This window comes from Calonectris borealis, chromosome 10, assembly GCF_964195595.1.
Source record: "Calonectris borealis chromosome 10, bCalBor7.hap1.2, whole genome shotgun sequence".
Taxonomy (NCBI): Eukaryota; Metazoa; Chordata; class Aves; order Procellariiformes; family Procellariidae; genus Calonectris; species Calonectris borealis.
The window spans coordinates 6937510-6954163 of NC_134321.1; positions in this window are offsets into that span (position 1 = coordinate 6937510).

Sequence of the window (16654 nt, forward strand, 5' to 3'; positions counted from 1 at the left end):
ATGGAAATACTCCAATTTACATCGCTCGTGGATTTTGCAGCTTTATTTCTTATATGTGTTCTCAATATCTTTCAGTCGCCTCCCTAAAAGGTACAATTCAGACCGAATATTTATCATCCTTCTATATTTCGTATCTTCACTTTAAATTGGAAAAGAAAATAACAAGCTATCTGCAGAGTAATCAATTGCTATAGTAAACATTACTTTAGCATACAATGCAGTACTTATCTCTGTTCCCTTTAATTAAATCTGTGGTGTACACTATCATTTGTCTATGCAGAATAAGTGTTCTTCTCACCAACCAGAAACTTAACTCCACTAATTAACTCTTTGGTTTTAGAACAAATTAGGGAAGAGGTTAAATTAGCCTGATTTTCCTCAGGCGGTTTTCTCGTTTCCCGCGTCACTGCAGACCCGTCATTTTTGTCCCTCAGCACCTCTGATATGCAGAATCTGCATTACTGCTCTGAACTAGCAAACTCCAGCACCCAGTTGTAATGATGGAAAAAATACTTATACTATGTAAGAAAACCCTCTTTTATAGGCCTTGTTTATCTTCTAATGATAATGAATATTCCAAACCTAATGTTTAACTGAATATATGAATTTTTAAGTTGGGAGGATCACATGCAGGCACCAAGTACCACTAGTGAGGGGCAAAAGTACGAAAAAGATACTCATGAAATAGACGTGAGACTGATGATTTCAAACATTTAGATGAATGAATATTTGGATCTGAATTGCTAATGTGTACAGAGATATAAAATAAGTATTGGTGTTAAAGTTATAGTTCATTTGTTCAGCTAGTCCAAATCACTAGGTCCTTCTACATCAGACAAAATGGTCAGGCTTATGTCAGCAAAGTGTCTTGTCCTACAGTCTGAAGAGAAAGGCAGTATGCTGTCTTGGGAATGTCTCCAGGAAAAATGTAGCCAAGGTAAGTTTTCCTACTATTGAGAAAGCACCTGGAAAGGAATTTTAACTGAAGGCTCCAGCTATTAAATCCAGGCATTACTTAGAAGTGAGACGCCCAGACAGCAGTACATAAGAACTCTCTTCAGTGAAGTCTTACTGCTCCAGTTCAGAGAAGCAGCCCAAATAGCGCAACACTGTCCTCAGCTACACAGCCCAGAAGCTGCACTGAAATCAATGTAAATGAATGATGCCTCTAGCTATTATTCATATAGCTTTCTGCCCCCAGATATGTGCAGACCTTGGCTCAATATTATACCTGAAGCACAGTTTGTTTCTGAGCTCATGGCTTCCAAATGCTGTGCTAGACCCTGAATAATCCAAAATTGGACTATTAAAAGCAATAACAACACAGCACTGGTTGTAAAACATTGCCTGAATTTTTGTCAATGCACTTTGCAGATATGATGTTTTCCTCCTGTGTAACACTTATAACAGTTCAGTCACTCTACAGAGTTAGTGTATATTCTTGGTACAGAGACATGGAAAACATTGTGTTGTTTCACAGTTTTGTGGTAGGGCCCATGGGCACTGATCTAATTTCACTGCATCACAACAAGGCATCTGTAATATTACAGCACAACCTACAACTGAGCTGGAGTTAGCGCAGCCACCACACTACTGGTACAACGCTGTCATTTCAATTCTTTACGCTTTTTTCACCAGCAAAGTCTCATCTCCCCAGTCTAATAGTGTCAGCTAATAACCAATAATAGTCTCAACAATGGAAAATCTATGGAAAGTGAAAGGAACAAACTGGATGAAACAGAAGTTCACATTTCTGATCCAACCCTAAGTTGAGAGAGTGGGACAAGAAGGGTATAAAAGGGTCTTTTGATTTGTAATCTAAAGGAAAATCAGGAAGCCATACTATTCAATCTTCATAGTGAAGTTGGTTAAAAATTACATCAATGTGACCCACAGTTTTAGGATGATAAAACCAAAATGAACCTAAGAATGAAAATCTCTGAATTGACATTTGGATGTGCATTTTTTGGTTTCCATGAAAATAATATTTCCCATAGAGAGCATCAATTTCCAATAAATAAATAAATAAGAGTGAACCACCAGAAATACAGGTTTTGACAGGAAATTTTCGATTTACTTAAACATAAATGGATTATCGTGTGCTTAAGAATTAGCTCAAGTGGGTTTGCTGTGATATTACAAAAATGAACAGCAAAGCCACACAGCACACCAGGAGTCTCTGCATATCTGTTTTCCATATCAAATTCTAGTGGTACTTTTATTTGTGCAAACCCATCATCTATTCCTGGAGTAGTGCCCATAATAAAAAAGATACCATAATTGGCCAGCACAATGGACAATACAGTGGAACCTCCTTGGAAATGTTTCAGGTATTGAAGATCTCTTTCATTAAGCATCTCTCTGACGTGCCTTCTCCTTTTCTCCCCTTACTAGGAAATATTAAAGGAGAAAGAAGAAGATCAACCCCGTGGAAACCACACAGACAAAGGAGCTTGCAGAAGGCTGTGCCACCTGTGTGTACCAAATTGCATTTCCAAGCAATCTGCTTGGCCAGGAATGAAGCAGGGAATACAACCCTATACTATCTTTTCCTCATGGACCTCAATGTGCTATAGAAGCATAAATTAATGAAACCTCATAACACCTGGAAGAGGCAGGTAAAAGATCTGGGACTACTTTACTTGTCTTAGAGCAGGAGCCACTGCAGCTGTTTAACAGTAGATTGCAACAGTATACGCCTGTGAAAGAATTAATATGCCCAACAAAATATTGAAGGGAATTTAATTCAGACTCATCTTTTATTCTTACAAAAATGGCCCCCAAACTCCTATTATTCACAGGTACTCAGGGCCTCTATTTTATCTCCCATCAGTTCTTCCAGAAGGCAATGCTGACTGCACTACTGAAGCATAGCTTCTGCACCAGCTCACAGACAGGAACTGCTGATTCTAAAATCAATTAGGCCTTCACTTGGAAGTCTGTACTGCACCTGATTATTTTTTTAGTTATCTTACTCTGTAAGTTGCAAAACAGATTCTCATCTCAGGTACAGCACCTCTTTTTCAGTGCAAGAACACTAGCTTTGCACAATGGAAATGGTGATTAGTATCTGTCTGTTCAGACTATCACCTGATTATTGTCCAAATAACCCTTATATAGATTTACTTCAGTAGCTAAGATTTTACAATAATCTGGAAAAAATGTAAATAAAATTAGGCTTCTTTATGAAGATTTAGACTATCCTTACACTATTCATTCTTTGCTACATAAGGTGAAAAACTATATGATCTCTTTCATAAAAAAAAATTTAATTGTAAACTGTATTGCATACATAAAAACATGTTCTCCAGCTGCCAAAATTATTCTCCAATGATGCTAAATAATATTCCTTGTCATTTTTACTTAGACAGTATATTAAACTAATAAATTTGTTGATGAAATATTGCATAATGGAAAAGGAAAAATGTTTATTTTTCTAATAACTTCCATGTTTTTTAATCAGTTCAATGTGAATTCAATACAGCCAATCTTCTCTTGGTATGCTTCCCTTATTGAAATCAATTCTTCAAAAGGGAAAGCAATAAAAAAAAAAAGAGAATGTAAATGTCTGAGTTACAATCAATGGAAATAATTCCATAGTCCACTTCCATTTCTGGGAAACAAAATGACTGGGGGCTCTGCCTTCACACTTGTGCAAAGCTAAAAGTTCTCTCCCAAACAAAGCACTTAGAAGCGACGCATCTTTGGTACCCACATGTGCAATTCAGAGTCTGGCCAGTTATCAAATCTGTGTCTTCTGCTTTTAGCATAATGAACTACACAACTTTCCTCTGGGTTTGAATACTGGTACACAGTGGCTGCCTAAAGCACTTCTGATGATTTCTTTGTCCCCTATGGTAGTCTCATAAGTAAAAGCAAAATTCTTACCTAAGTTCATAATCAAAACACTATGAATTCTAGGACTTCTGTTTGTGATTTAATAAGAATCTATATAAAACAGTGTCATACAATATACAGAAGAAGTAAGCAGCTTTCACAATTCCCTATTGTGGAAAAAAACCAGTCAGTTGTTGGTAATTTGGTATGATGATGATGCACTACAATTTTCAAAGACCAAATAGCAACAGATCCACTCAGCTAACTACAGGACTCAGTGTAATGACTGTTGAATCACAAGTGGTGAGAGAAGGTGTGCTGCCAAACTTCGTGCCTGTCCAGTTACATCCCCTTTATTTTTATAGAATGATTTACACATAGCCACAACTATTATTATAAAGATAATCCCACACCACAGCAAACAAATTAAAATGGGGTGGTATCAAACACTGCGACTGATGCTTTAAACATGCAATGGCAACAAATTTTCTGGGACAACATGTCTGTTTAGATTGCCATAGGACTAATTCTGGGGGCTTTTGACATTGTCCATGTAGATAGTTTCATACTCTACCATTTTATTCAAGACCTGAGAATGGTAGAGAGAAATTTTATTCAGTCTATGGGCCAAATATTATTTTACACAATTTCAGGTTGAGTATCTTGTCCTTTTGGTTCAGGATTTTGTTGTTTTGGAAAGATCCTGTTTGATGGTTTATTTTTAAACATCCTCAAAAGGAAAATAATTGCATGTGTAGGAATTTAAAAAGCAAGGGTTATCTGAAGAAAGTGGTTTATCTTGTGATAAACTATTCTGTCAACACTGTAGCTGAACTTCATAATTCTTCATTCCTGTGAAGAACATAATATTTTGGATCTCTCTCAGACAGGATTTTTTAATTTTTTATTTTATGAGCAGAGCAGAGTTAGCATTCGCTTTTCTACAGAAGAAATCTGCCTTCTCATCCTCTTCTCAGTGCTCAAACAGCATTTGGTAGTTTACATCATCAGTTTGCCCTATGCCATTTCCACCAGGGAAAGGACATTAGTTCCTCCTTGCGCTGAAGAAAATATGTCTGTTCTTTACAATAATTAAGAAAAACAGAAGTATCAAATGGACTAGATGTATCACGACATTCATCGTTCAGATATGATCATCAAAGGAGTAATGTGAGTAGGATCTGCATGGCTCTGGAGCTGTAGGATACTAAGTGTGCTCGTCTGCTTATTTTGCTAATAGAGGATGGGGCAGAGCAGAATAGTATTAATTCTCCTTTGACTTTTCTTTTCCCCTCTATTGTTTCAGCCTGTTCCCAACCATCCAGAAAATGTAGCTCCAGCAGCAGAAACTTCACAGATGTCAGATCCAAAGCAAGTGATAACAGAATTAGCTGCATCAACTCTGTACAGATGAAGATTCCCTCTAGCACAAGGTGTATTCTGCAGGTGTCAATCTGGCCAGCTAAGTTCATTTTGTACTGATTGAACTTAATGGACTGTAAAATCTATTTCACTATAAGCAATTCTTATTCAAACCTAGAAGGTAAAAATAATTTCTTCTCCCTTTTTGAAGCCAACACCAAAAGTCCCATGAGTTTCCTTGCAAACTGGCCACACTCTTTTCTTTCCCAGTGTGATGCCACCTTCTCCACTTGAGAGAATGATATATAAACAATTTCTGAAAAATAGTATAAAACTATTATAAACAAAACCACCCCTGCTTCCTCTCCAGTATACCATTACAGTCGGGAAAGGGCATTTATGGACTTCCTTCTTCCTTCATAGAGTCCTGAATTTGTTTTCTTCTTTTTCTCTTCAAATCCACTAGCAAGCCAAGGGTCAGCCATGCTGGTATGTTCATCTATGATTTGCTACTTGAAAGCATCTGAAGCCCAGAATAAAGGCCCTGGATGAAAGCTGCTTGGCTGAAGTAATTTGGCTGGGGAACAAGCCATCTTCCTTGGGAAAGACTTCCCATCATAATGGGAACTATAAAGTGAACAAAAACTTGATCCCTAACAGTTGTCACAATCGGGAAAGAGCAAAAACCACCATGAAGATAGGAAGAAACTTCCATGCACTGAATGCACTGGCCCAGAAACATTCAGCTGCTGCAATGTTTAGTTGCTGTTTTCAAGACCCTTTGGCAGGCAGGTAGCACTAAGCATTGCAAAACAGTTGCCAGGGGCGGGGATACAAAAAAACGCATGCAGGAACAAAAGTGCCTGTGTTATATTGCGTTCATCAGCAGTGACACTTGCCTGAAATGCTGAAATATCACCTTTAATAAAGGTAGTATCCATGAAAGAGTTTGCCTTCTCTCAGTAAGGATCCCTGCTTACTGATTAGCATTCAATTTTTTTTATGCGTTGCAGGCATTTCTGACATTTGTACCATCTGAAAGTTACAGCTGCACTCACAATCTTCACTCGAAGGCATCCTCGCCACTGAGAGTTTTTCTGAGAAATGGCAACCTCTCCCCTCATCCGGAAGTGTGACTTTTTGAATGGAGTGCAGTTAGATGATTTCAGCTGAACGGGTGTCTTTTAGAGGTACACTCTTACATCTTTACACTGAGTTCTTAATTTCTTTTTGTGATAGCAAAAGCCTGAGTCTATTTATTCAATTACCATGTGTTTGAGCCTACAGGCTTTGCATGCTTCTGCCTAGCTAAAATAACTCGCTCCACTGCTGAAATCTAATTGAAAGAGTTCTGTGCAGTCCCATTATGAATTATTCTGTGTTATGCTAGGAAGGCTAGAGGTTGTGAAACTAGTTATATCAGCAAAGCTGGCATCTGCTTTCATTAGCTTACACTGTAATTGCCTTACATAGGATGGGCCTGATACTACCACTCATGCTCAGAAAAAATTTCCGCTGTCTTTGTTTCAGAGCTGTCAGTTCCACTTTGGGAGCTTATGGCTCTGTGATCCTGCAGTTCATACTACAATGAGTATCTGGCTGCCAAAAATATCCCAAGGGTGGGACAAGGAACATTCCTGTAAGCGTCTTACAGGAAAACGCTTCTACTAGTCTAGCCAACTCTAGAATTAGCCCCGTCCATTTCAGACCACTCTTAATCATTACAGTCCTTTCATTTCTTTAGAAGGGCTTCCATGAAGGGAAGCTAGGTCATGGTTAGAATGAGGACAGGCCAGTTTGCCCAGTAGAAACAATGTCATTACAAGACCTATCTGCATTGTGCAACAGTGCTCCAGGTAAAGCAAGACTAGTAGGTCTCCATAACACTACATAGTGCCAGTTAACAATGAGAGTTCTGAAAGCAGAACACATGGGTCCGTACTGGTACATGAGTAGTGTCAAGGTACAAGTGTTTCCAATGCCATCTTCTTCTAGAAACCTTGACCAATGTGGAGTTTTCCAGTAGGATTTTGGGAAGTGATAAGGCCAGTATTAGTGTCTTTCCCCTAGCTTTTTTTTGAGCATTGATATCAATCACTGTAGTACCCAAATAGTTGATCAACAAGTTTTGTCTCTCCTCCAGTGGAAAAGCAGAGTGGAAATGGGATTCTCTGTCTCTGCCATTCACAGGAAGAAGGATGCCATATAGCAGTTATTAAGCTTCACCTAGATTTATGGCATGTGTTTGCCATGCAAAATGAAGACATTATCCACGAAGATTCTATGATTTATTACCTGGAGAGGTGATGCATCACTGAAGAAAAGGAAACTGTGAAGAAATAATAAAAGAGAGAGAGATAAGCACAGGCAGCAGCAAGGTGGCAAAGATTTTCTTCCTTTGCCTACAGGAATTATGCTTCCTAATCCATGCACCTCTTTTAGGTCAAGGAAAGGAATTGGAATTCACAAGGATTTCTGCAGGCAATCTCAAATTGCAGCTGGAAGGCACATTCTTCTATCAGTTTCTTATCACTGCTCTCCCGTTCAGTGTAATATTTGCAACTGTCTTCTCCTCCTTTTAAATTCCCTGAGCCTCTGCAGCAACCATATAACGAAAAATAATATAGCCACCATTTCTGGAAAAGTGGTGAACTTTAGTCTGCCATTTTTTTCCACAGTTAAGAAGATCACAGCGTTCCTTCTTCTGGAGCTTCGGAAGATGTGCATTTGGGTTCCTCATGTGCCATTGACTGAGCCAAAGCAGGCAGAGGTCCTGGGGATCTAGACCACCAAACCGTAACGCCACTACTAAGAATCACAGTGAGAATCACTATCAATCATCTCCCAACAAATCAAATTCAATCCTCTCAAACTCCTGCAATAAGAATAGTACAATTGTTCAAAATACATCACATCCTGTACGAGCTCTCCAGCTCCTTTTAAGTCTTTTCTTTAAAAGTATACATGGAAGTATAAAGTTACTGGCACCTTTAGTAGAATGTCTCTCAGTTTCCTCTGTCTGCTATTGAATGCTTATGAACTATTTTGATGTAGTAAAAATACAATGGTTTCAGTAAAAAAAAAAATTGTAAATCATGAATATTTTTTAGAGAAAAGTTATAAAACAGTTTGTCATAAATCAGCTACCTTGTTGCAGAATACAGGGTGCTTACAATACATACTGTACAAAAAGGTTAAATGGCTGAAGCATTAGAATAGTTCAATACAATATTTGCTATTGTTTCTATTGTAGGGGTAGAAGATACCAATATAGCTAGGGTATATTTTACTAGATGCTATGTACTGTTGGAATACTACTTTAATTTATATAAAGTTTCCAGCTATCCTTGGATTATTCAGCTTTTTTTTAATGCTTTACTATGCAGTTTTATGATAGCGAATTCTTCTGGAATACAGTATAATTGAGCTGGTCAAGCAACCATGATTTCCTATAGAAACACATTCTAATGGGGTATAAATTATTGAGTGATCTTGAGGAAGAAGGTGTAATTACATACACAATGCAATATTTCCAATGAAACCGCAGACTAGGCTTGAGAAAATGAATTTTCAAGGCATCTGACCATGAAGTCCAGAATGTGGAAGAATGAACCTGAAAAAAAATCAAAACAGAACTCCAAAGCAAAAAAAAACCCCAGAATTCACATTTATACAGATGGAACGTCACTAAAGAAATAAATGCATGTGCTCAGGTCAGGTGGAAAGCAGCTGAAAATAAACAGGCTGGGGTACATCTGAGAAGAACAGCCACCCAACGTAGTCACAATAGGAAGGCTGACAAAATTACTTCTTTATGACAATAAGATACGTCTTTGCTACAGAGTCCCTTGCAAGGAAAATGGACCAGAAACATCCCACACACATTGTGTAGACAAGGGAGTGAGAAATGATGCTGAGCAATGTATTAAACAGTTCTGTGATGGAGATGTAAGTCGCATCATAAGGTGAAAGGAAACTGAAGCAGAGTCTGTGACAAACCTAAATAACTGGCAGCATTTGTTGGATAAACAGAAGCAAGTGACAATAGACAACAAGCCAGGCTGTCTGGGCAAAGACTTTGTAGCTCTGAACTTTCAGGTGACAGAAAAAAACACGAGTATTTTTAAAGGCTTTTTTCCCGGAACCGTTGACATGTCACTAGGGAATGTCAGCAAATAAAGAGATAATAAAATTTCTATTGTAAAAAGATACATTATGCAAAAGAGGGTTGCTATGAATATTCAGTCATTGTTTTAACTAACTTTTCTGAGGCATTTGCAATTGACAATTTCTATACCGTTTTAGTGCGCAAAATGCATTTTGGGCACAGAACTGTGGGAAGCAGGTTTTACAAAGAATATTACTATGAATGCCAGAAAGATTATTGGTCTGAGGCAACTTCATATGACTTTGCTTGAGTAGTGACACTGGGGTAACATGTCTAAGATATAGAGTATTCCTCACAGTTCATTGAATCTAAAAATGCCGAAAAGCTATCCTTGAATAACAACTATGAGGAAGGAAATTATGGCAGTTTACAGGCATCTCCTGAGCAGAAAATACCAATTAAATACTGTGTTAATTTAGTGCTCACCAAGAGTTATCTACTTAGTTCCAATCAAATCACTTATATGCTCTGTACTAGTTGTAAGCTGTATTTAACTAAAAGGGTGCAACAAAGGTAGAAACAGTGTGCTTTTCTTCATATTTTTGTGGAGTTCACAAGTATCATCTATATCCATTTACTCTAGCTAGGGTAGATCTAGCCTGTTGCTTCTGACATGAAACTCTGTACCTTTCCCTCTTCTAAGGAAAAAAAATCTATGAAATCCAAATCTTGATCCTAGGTCATAAAATCAGACCCAGTGGGACAAGTACCAGCAATGCCCTGTCAACTTATGTCAGTGTCTGGGAAAGAAGTTGAGTGTTCTCTGGGTAAGGACCTCATGCTTGATTCCAGAAAGACTTCTTGCTGTATAGCACGGCATTGATGGCATTACCATCAACTACACTAAAATCAGAATCTAGCAGAATATTGATCTGCAGGATCTGAAAGCACTCTTAAGAAAGTTGGCCATCTAAATATCAAGCAGTAGTAAACTACAAAATGTGTCCATTGCTTCTTAGTACACCTTGCTATCGAATTTTTCCACATCCCAGAAAACTTTTACTGAGCTTATATAGTTTATTGTGGGAGTAATAAAATGAGGGAATAAAATAAAAGTACTCTATCTTCTGTGTCATTCAAATGCAATCAGATTTGCTCAAAGAAAGAGTACCATACCAGTCTCCATCCCCAGTGTTAACATTCAGGACTTCCTCCCCGGTTTGCTTATTTGATAAAAAGCCTTTCCATCTGGAGTCTGATATTAATGCATAAATCCCAGAAATGTGTCCAGAAAAGTTCATACTATTCAACTAAAAAACATTAAACAGAACATGAAGGGACAATAAAATTCTTTTGGGATAAAATATGATTTCTGTGTTTCTTTTGGAAAGAGTAACAACTGACCACAATCTCAAGGGAAATTGTAAATTCTCCAAGGAACAAACAAAATAGCTGAACACTTTAAAGATTAATGATATTTGAACAAAAAGTTTTTAACAAATTAAATATTCACAAGAACTCTGCTATTTATTTAAGCCTCAATATTGTAACGATGTTAGACTGCAGCACGGAGATAAACAAGCAATGAACTGAAGACCTCTGGACCTAAACACATCAGCTATTTCTGCTTGAGTTTAATGACCAACCCTGGAGCTAAAAGCGGTAACAGCATATCATATGTGGATTGGGACCTGAGAGGATAAGGAAAAGGTACTGACTGCTGGCCAATAAACACTTAATCATGTCTATCCATTTCTCTTAGGGTTTTATACTGCCGTCCATCACTGTACCATCTGAGTGTCTTCATGTAAAATCAATAGTAATAGTGAAATCCCTGGAGGATGTCAGAGAAACTCTAGCACGTCTCCTCTTCTGGGTCAAACTCTGTGTTTGCATAGCCGTATAGTCATGCTTTTTGATTTTAATGAGACTATTCATGAGGACTATGTTAAGAAAACTTCCCATAATGATACAAACATTAAATTATTCCTCCAAATATTGTTGCTAACAAGAAGCACCAGGTTCAGATACTATTATTTTTTCTTAAAACTTGCAAAATCTAGCTCAAAATATAACCCATAAACTAATAAAAAACTAAAACATTTTCTCCAAGTTCACCAAGAAGGATTAATTCTTTCTGAAGAGCTTTGATTTGAAACTAGCAAATTAAGATGAAATGGATTTCAGCACTGATTTGCACCAACTGCTTAGCAATGTTTCTACAAAATACTGATATTTGAAGTATTTCTGTTGCACCTATGAAGAAAGACACACATAGCATCTTTGAATACACTCTATAACTCAGTTTGAATATTTGATGAACAAATGATTTTGCAGTTTACCCATTAGCTGCACCCTTTTCATAATTTACTGTCAAAAAAGATAATAGGCAAATCCACAAATACTCTCAAGAAGGGCTGCCTCATTTCATAGAGGAAGCAATTTACTGTCTCCCCCATTTACACCCTTTGTCAGTGCTAATCCTGTATCATTGTACCTAAATGATGCTACCATCATCTTCTGTCATGCTGATGTCTCCACTCCATTTTTCACCACACTCAACACATCAGATCAGTTAGGAATAGATGTACTTACATATTCATATGGGCTCAGCTTCATTTACTACCCCATGCAAGGCTGAGGCTCAATTATGATAACTCCTAAACAGACTATATTTAAACAGAGTTCTGATTTTCTTCACCATGGAACAGTATAATGTTATTTCATTTCTCTGATTCTCCAGACGTTAATGATTCCTTAGCAAATCAGTAAAAATGCCCCTCAGGAAGAGAGTGGGCAAATAAATATGCCAAAAAGTTTGTACTTACATCTCCCTCTCTTCTCAATTCACTGAGAGATGGCAGCAAAGAGCTCCTTTCCTAAGTTTCAGAGCTGCCACAGTTTCATACAAGTATTTTGTGAACACATGAGCTAGATATCTTTCCAGATGTCTGACTGAAAGCTTCATTGACAACTGCAAGTTTTCTTCAAGAGATAGGGTTTGTCTCTTGCTATTGCCACAAGATTAATATGATGATTGATATCTCAAAAAACCTGCCATGAGCTGCCTAAGTCTATGTGGCCTGTTGGACTGGCATGCTGAGGGCAGGCCAATGTCAGTGGTACCAAAAGGAGAATTGTGGTAGTATCATATGGACCTGCCTTTGACATCCTGACCTGTAAAACAAGGTATAATGTACGGGTGGGTTGGCCAATGAATCACCCCAGACCTTAGAAGAACAGCCACAAACCCAACCTTACTCTGAATATGCTCTATGCATACTTCCATACACTGGATATTTATATAGGGGAACTGCAATTTCAGAGATAACAAACAAAAAGGCTTGAGACAGGAAATGAGCTAGAGTATAAGGAATCCAAGCTTCCTACTGCCCACTTTCAAAACATATGCCAGCCCAGAAGGGTGAATAAAATTAATTTCTCCAGTTCCACCTGATTGTACAGTTCAGAACTGAAGTAACAGTTGCTTGAGTACAGAAGTATTTTCTTAATATGTTCCTTTTTTCTCTTTTTTTTTTATATAGACTATTTGACTTGTTTTCTTGCCACTGAATGTCCAGGCTAAAAATAAACTGGACTTAATTGCCAATTACATGAGGAAGAAAAAAGTAATGGAATGTCAGTGTATTGCCATGAATCTTAGATTTTCATTAACAATGAAGTTAAAGTGTAATGTGTACGTCACTAAGGCAGTAGAAAGCTCATAGCTGAAAGAACCAGTACATACTGTGAATAGCTAGTTATATACATTATTTCAAGAACAATCTAATAAAGCCTAATTGGTTGAATAATACTAGAAGATTGAACAGAAACTATTTTAAACTCACTGTCCCCAAGCAAAAAGTCCATGTTCTTAATAAAGCTTAGGACAAAAGCTCCCTGATAAGGCTTTGGAGCTGTCAGGCGATTGCATCAAACCTGCCCAATAGCCAAGATCTCCCTCTTTCATAGATCCTCCTCAGCTACTGTCAGAGAGCTAGTCCTTCTGCTATCCTCTCCATTATCCTGTTGAAGTCATAGGATACTGGGCAAAAACCAGAAAGCTTGAGGTTGCTCCCACTGCGATGTCTGCAAAGGCAGATGGGATTTACATGCAGGCTGAGTTTAGACAGCCTACAAAGACTGTAAGTATGGACGCAAAGCATCTTATCTGAACATCTGTCATTCCTGGGGCTGGTCAGTTAAGTTACCCGTCATTATGAACAATTTTCTTGCATTGCTGTGCTGAAGCAGAGAGAACCTTTTTCTTAGCATTCATTTCATTCATTAAAATAAATCCTGCTAGTAAGTTATTGGATGGGAATTGAGTTCTTAAACCACACAGACTTAGTTTTGCTAGTTTTGTGGTATGTAAAATTGCATGGGTATCGTTTCTCTAATCAAATATTTTTAGGTTTGTATTACAGATATTTTCTGGATGCTTGCAAGGGAAACTGGCATGTTACATTTTAATTTCCTAGGCATACAGGAATGCTGGATATGGATGGAGGAATCTTTACTGGGTTTGTCTCTTAAAATTGCCACTAACATATAGCAGTATTTTCTCACCCTCCTCTTCCCTCTCTTTGGGGAAAATGGTACCTCAAAGGCTCCTCCTTTTATGCAATGGTCTCTAGGCCTCCTCTCCCGCAACTGCACACTCCCAAAACAGAGCGCTATGTCTGCCCCTGGTTTTGTCTCTCCTAACCACCAATTTCTTCCTAAAAAGTTTTTAGCAAATTTTTCTTTACAGAATGTTTCAAACCTGCAGAAGGAATGATAGAAAACAGTGAAAACATTACAGCATATCCCCTTCTCTCCCACCCCCCACCCTATAATCTCTGTAATTAGAAAGCAATTGTATTGCTTTTTGTTTTTCTCAGGCTTTCCAGAATAATTCAACTTTCAGCAAAGAACATATCTGGAAATACATTTATGTTCTAAACATAGAAATAAAAATGTTCTAATGAAAGTTAAGTTGCATTCTTACCTACAGGATTCCCTACTGTGAAGGTTACTGTTTAAAAAGTCTGTTTATAATGCACCATCTGCTTGGCTTCTTTATAGTCGCTTTATTCTTTATTGTGTGCTGCAATTAATGAGGCTTTCTGTATTATTACCATAATAGCTGATGTTTTTCTTTATAAATGAGAAGCAATAGCTCCCTGATGAAAATTTCAGCTTACTTCAACAAACGAGGGGAATTGCCTTAAGATTGGACTGTTGTTTAGGTGTCATTGCGGTATCTGAGCAGAAGTCTTAGCAATACTGCAGACCACTTGCCTTGAGACATCATGAGCATTAAGTTATAGATGAGCTGGATGAAGTTAGGATGGCAATCTTGTCTATAAAGGAGAGTTGTCATGCGTGACTACTGTACTCTTTAGCAGATAACAAAAGTAATGAGACAAAATAAGTTAACACCAAATCTCTCTGCAAGCTTTTGCTTCATCTTTCTTTGGTGGCTTCGAAATACATCACAAAGATAAGGACATGCTGCTAATGCCTTTTTGACTAGGATAGTTTCTGTATGCTCTTGCTGCCTCCTTTTTTTTTTTTTTATTTAAGTTGCAGATCATCTTATCTTTCTGGGGAATGCCTGAGTATTTTAGATATACAAAATCAGCATTCTTTGCAAAAAGAGCAGAAATTGCATAACAAACATGAACTCTGGTTTCACATAGACAAGGGAGCAAAAGCGTCACACAACATGAAAGAATCCCTGGCTTTCAGTTCACCGATAAGTATGCTGTCCTAAAAGGAAGGACTCTCCTCTTCGTGGACTTTGACTTTGTCTCTTTTCTTCAACTTTCATCTACAGTAAACACCCTTCATTCTGCAGACCACAGCGGTACATATGAGACTTTTGAACTTGCCATTTAGTCTTAGCTAAAGCCTAAGAGATAATCAACTGAGGCTAAAATGACCTCTGATAGTTGCCTTTCAAAAACCTAACAGCCTACCTTCAAAAACACATTTCTCCATCTGCCCATCAAGAAAAATGATTTCTGATGGTCTGTACTCACTCTTCATTGAGGACTGATTTTCTCATTTGGGTGGAGTTTTATGGAGCTGATTCTCACTCTCTCAGCCTTTCAGGTTATTGAGACAGACCTGTTCAGTCTGACAGCACAGATGCAACAGGGCAGGACTGGGCTACATTAATAATTCCATGCAATTTGATCTGTGTTACATGTAATTAATCTGTACATGCTTGCTAGTGATCTCTGGAATATGTGAAACTTCCTCACAGTTTTGAATAAGCAGGAAGAAACTGGAGGAATTAGGAAGGAAAATATTGCAGAATTCCTAATGTCACAAAAACCAGCAGAAGAAAGATCTTATATAATATTTTAGCATATATTTTAATACAAATCTTCTGTCAGTAAAGGTCTTCATTATATATATATATGTAGCTACACACACATATATACACACATATCTTCTTTGCTTTATATGGCACCAGAAATCTTTGACTTATTACTCCCACTGGCCTGAAAGAATGAGAGACTTCTGCAGGATATACTGGTGATAAGTTTGAATAAGGTGCAGTGCCACTGCTTAAGTCTGTGCTTCTGATATAAGACAGCATGAATCTAACTGCTCCTTACATTGAGAAGTGAGCGTTAAAAAAAAGACTCATTGCTATTCTCCAGGAACTCTGGACAAGAGACAAATCCTTTCTCAAACCTGTTCATTGTCTGTTTATTGACTGGAGGTCATATTTATATGCTGTGTCACAAGATCATACTTAGCATTAAAGCTAAGTGATTAATTCATAACAATTATTGCCTAACAAATTCTTCTCTTCTTCACAGAACACGGATGTATTTTGCAAGTTCCTCATTTATTTGCTGTTCTGAAGTAATAAATTAATTGTAATAATTTTCAGTTTTACAGGGTGGTAATAGTTGTGTTTTCAGTTGAAACGTGGCAGGCAGTTGCATGTGTCTTACAAGTCATACAGTATTGTTTTACTTTCCTGGCTGGCAATATTATATGCAATTATTGAAGGAAACACTCATAAACTCTTACATACATATAAATTCCATTAGAATTCGGGGGAGTATTCATTGGCAATATTAAAATTTTTTCAGTTATAAATAACGCTTCATGACCTGGGTATTTCTACTGTCAAAACCACATTATGCACTTGCATTAGTATCTGCAGGTTGATTAGCATTAGTAAGTTCAGTACTTTGTATAGAACTGAACCATGGGCCATAGATAGTCTAATAACTATGTTCCCAGAAACCAGCAGAGATAAGAAAGTTTACTCTTGGCATTTATCCCTTCAAACTCTGTTATTTGTTGGGAATCCTACTCTGAATTCCATCAAGTAAGCCA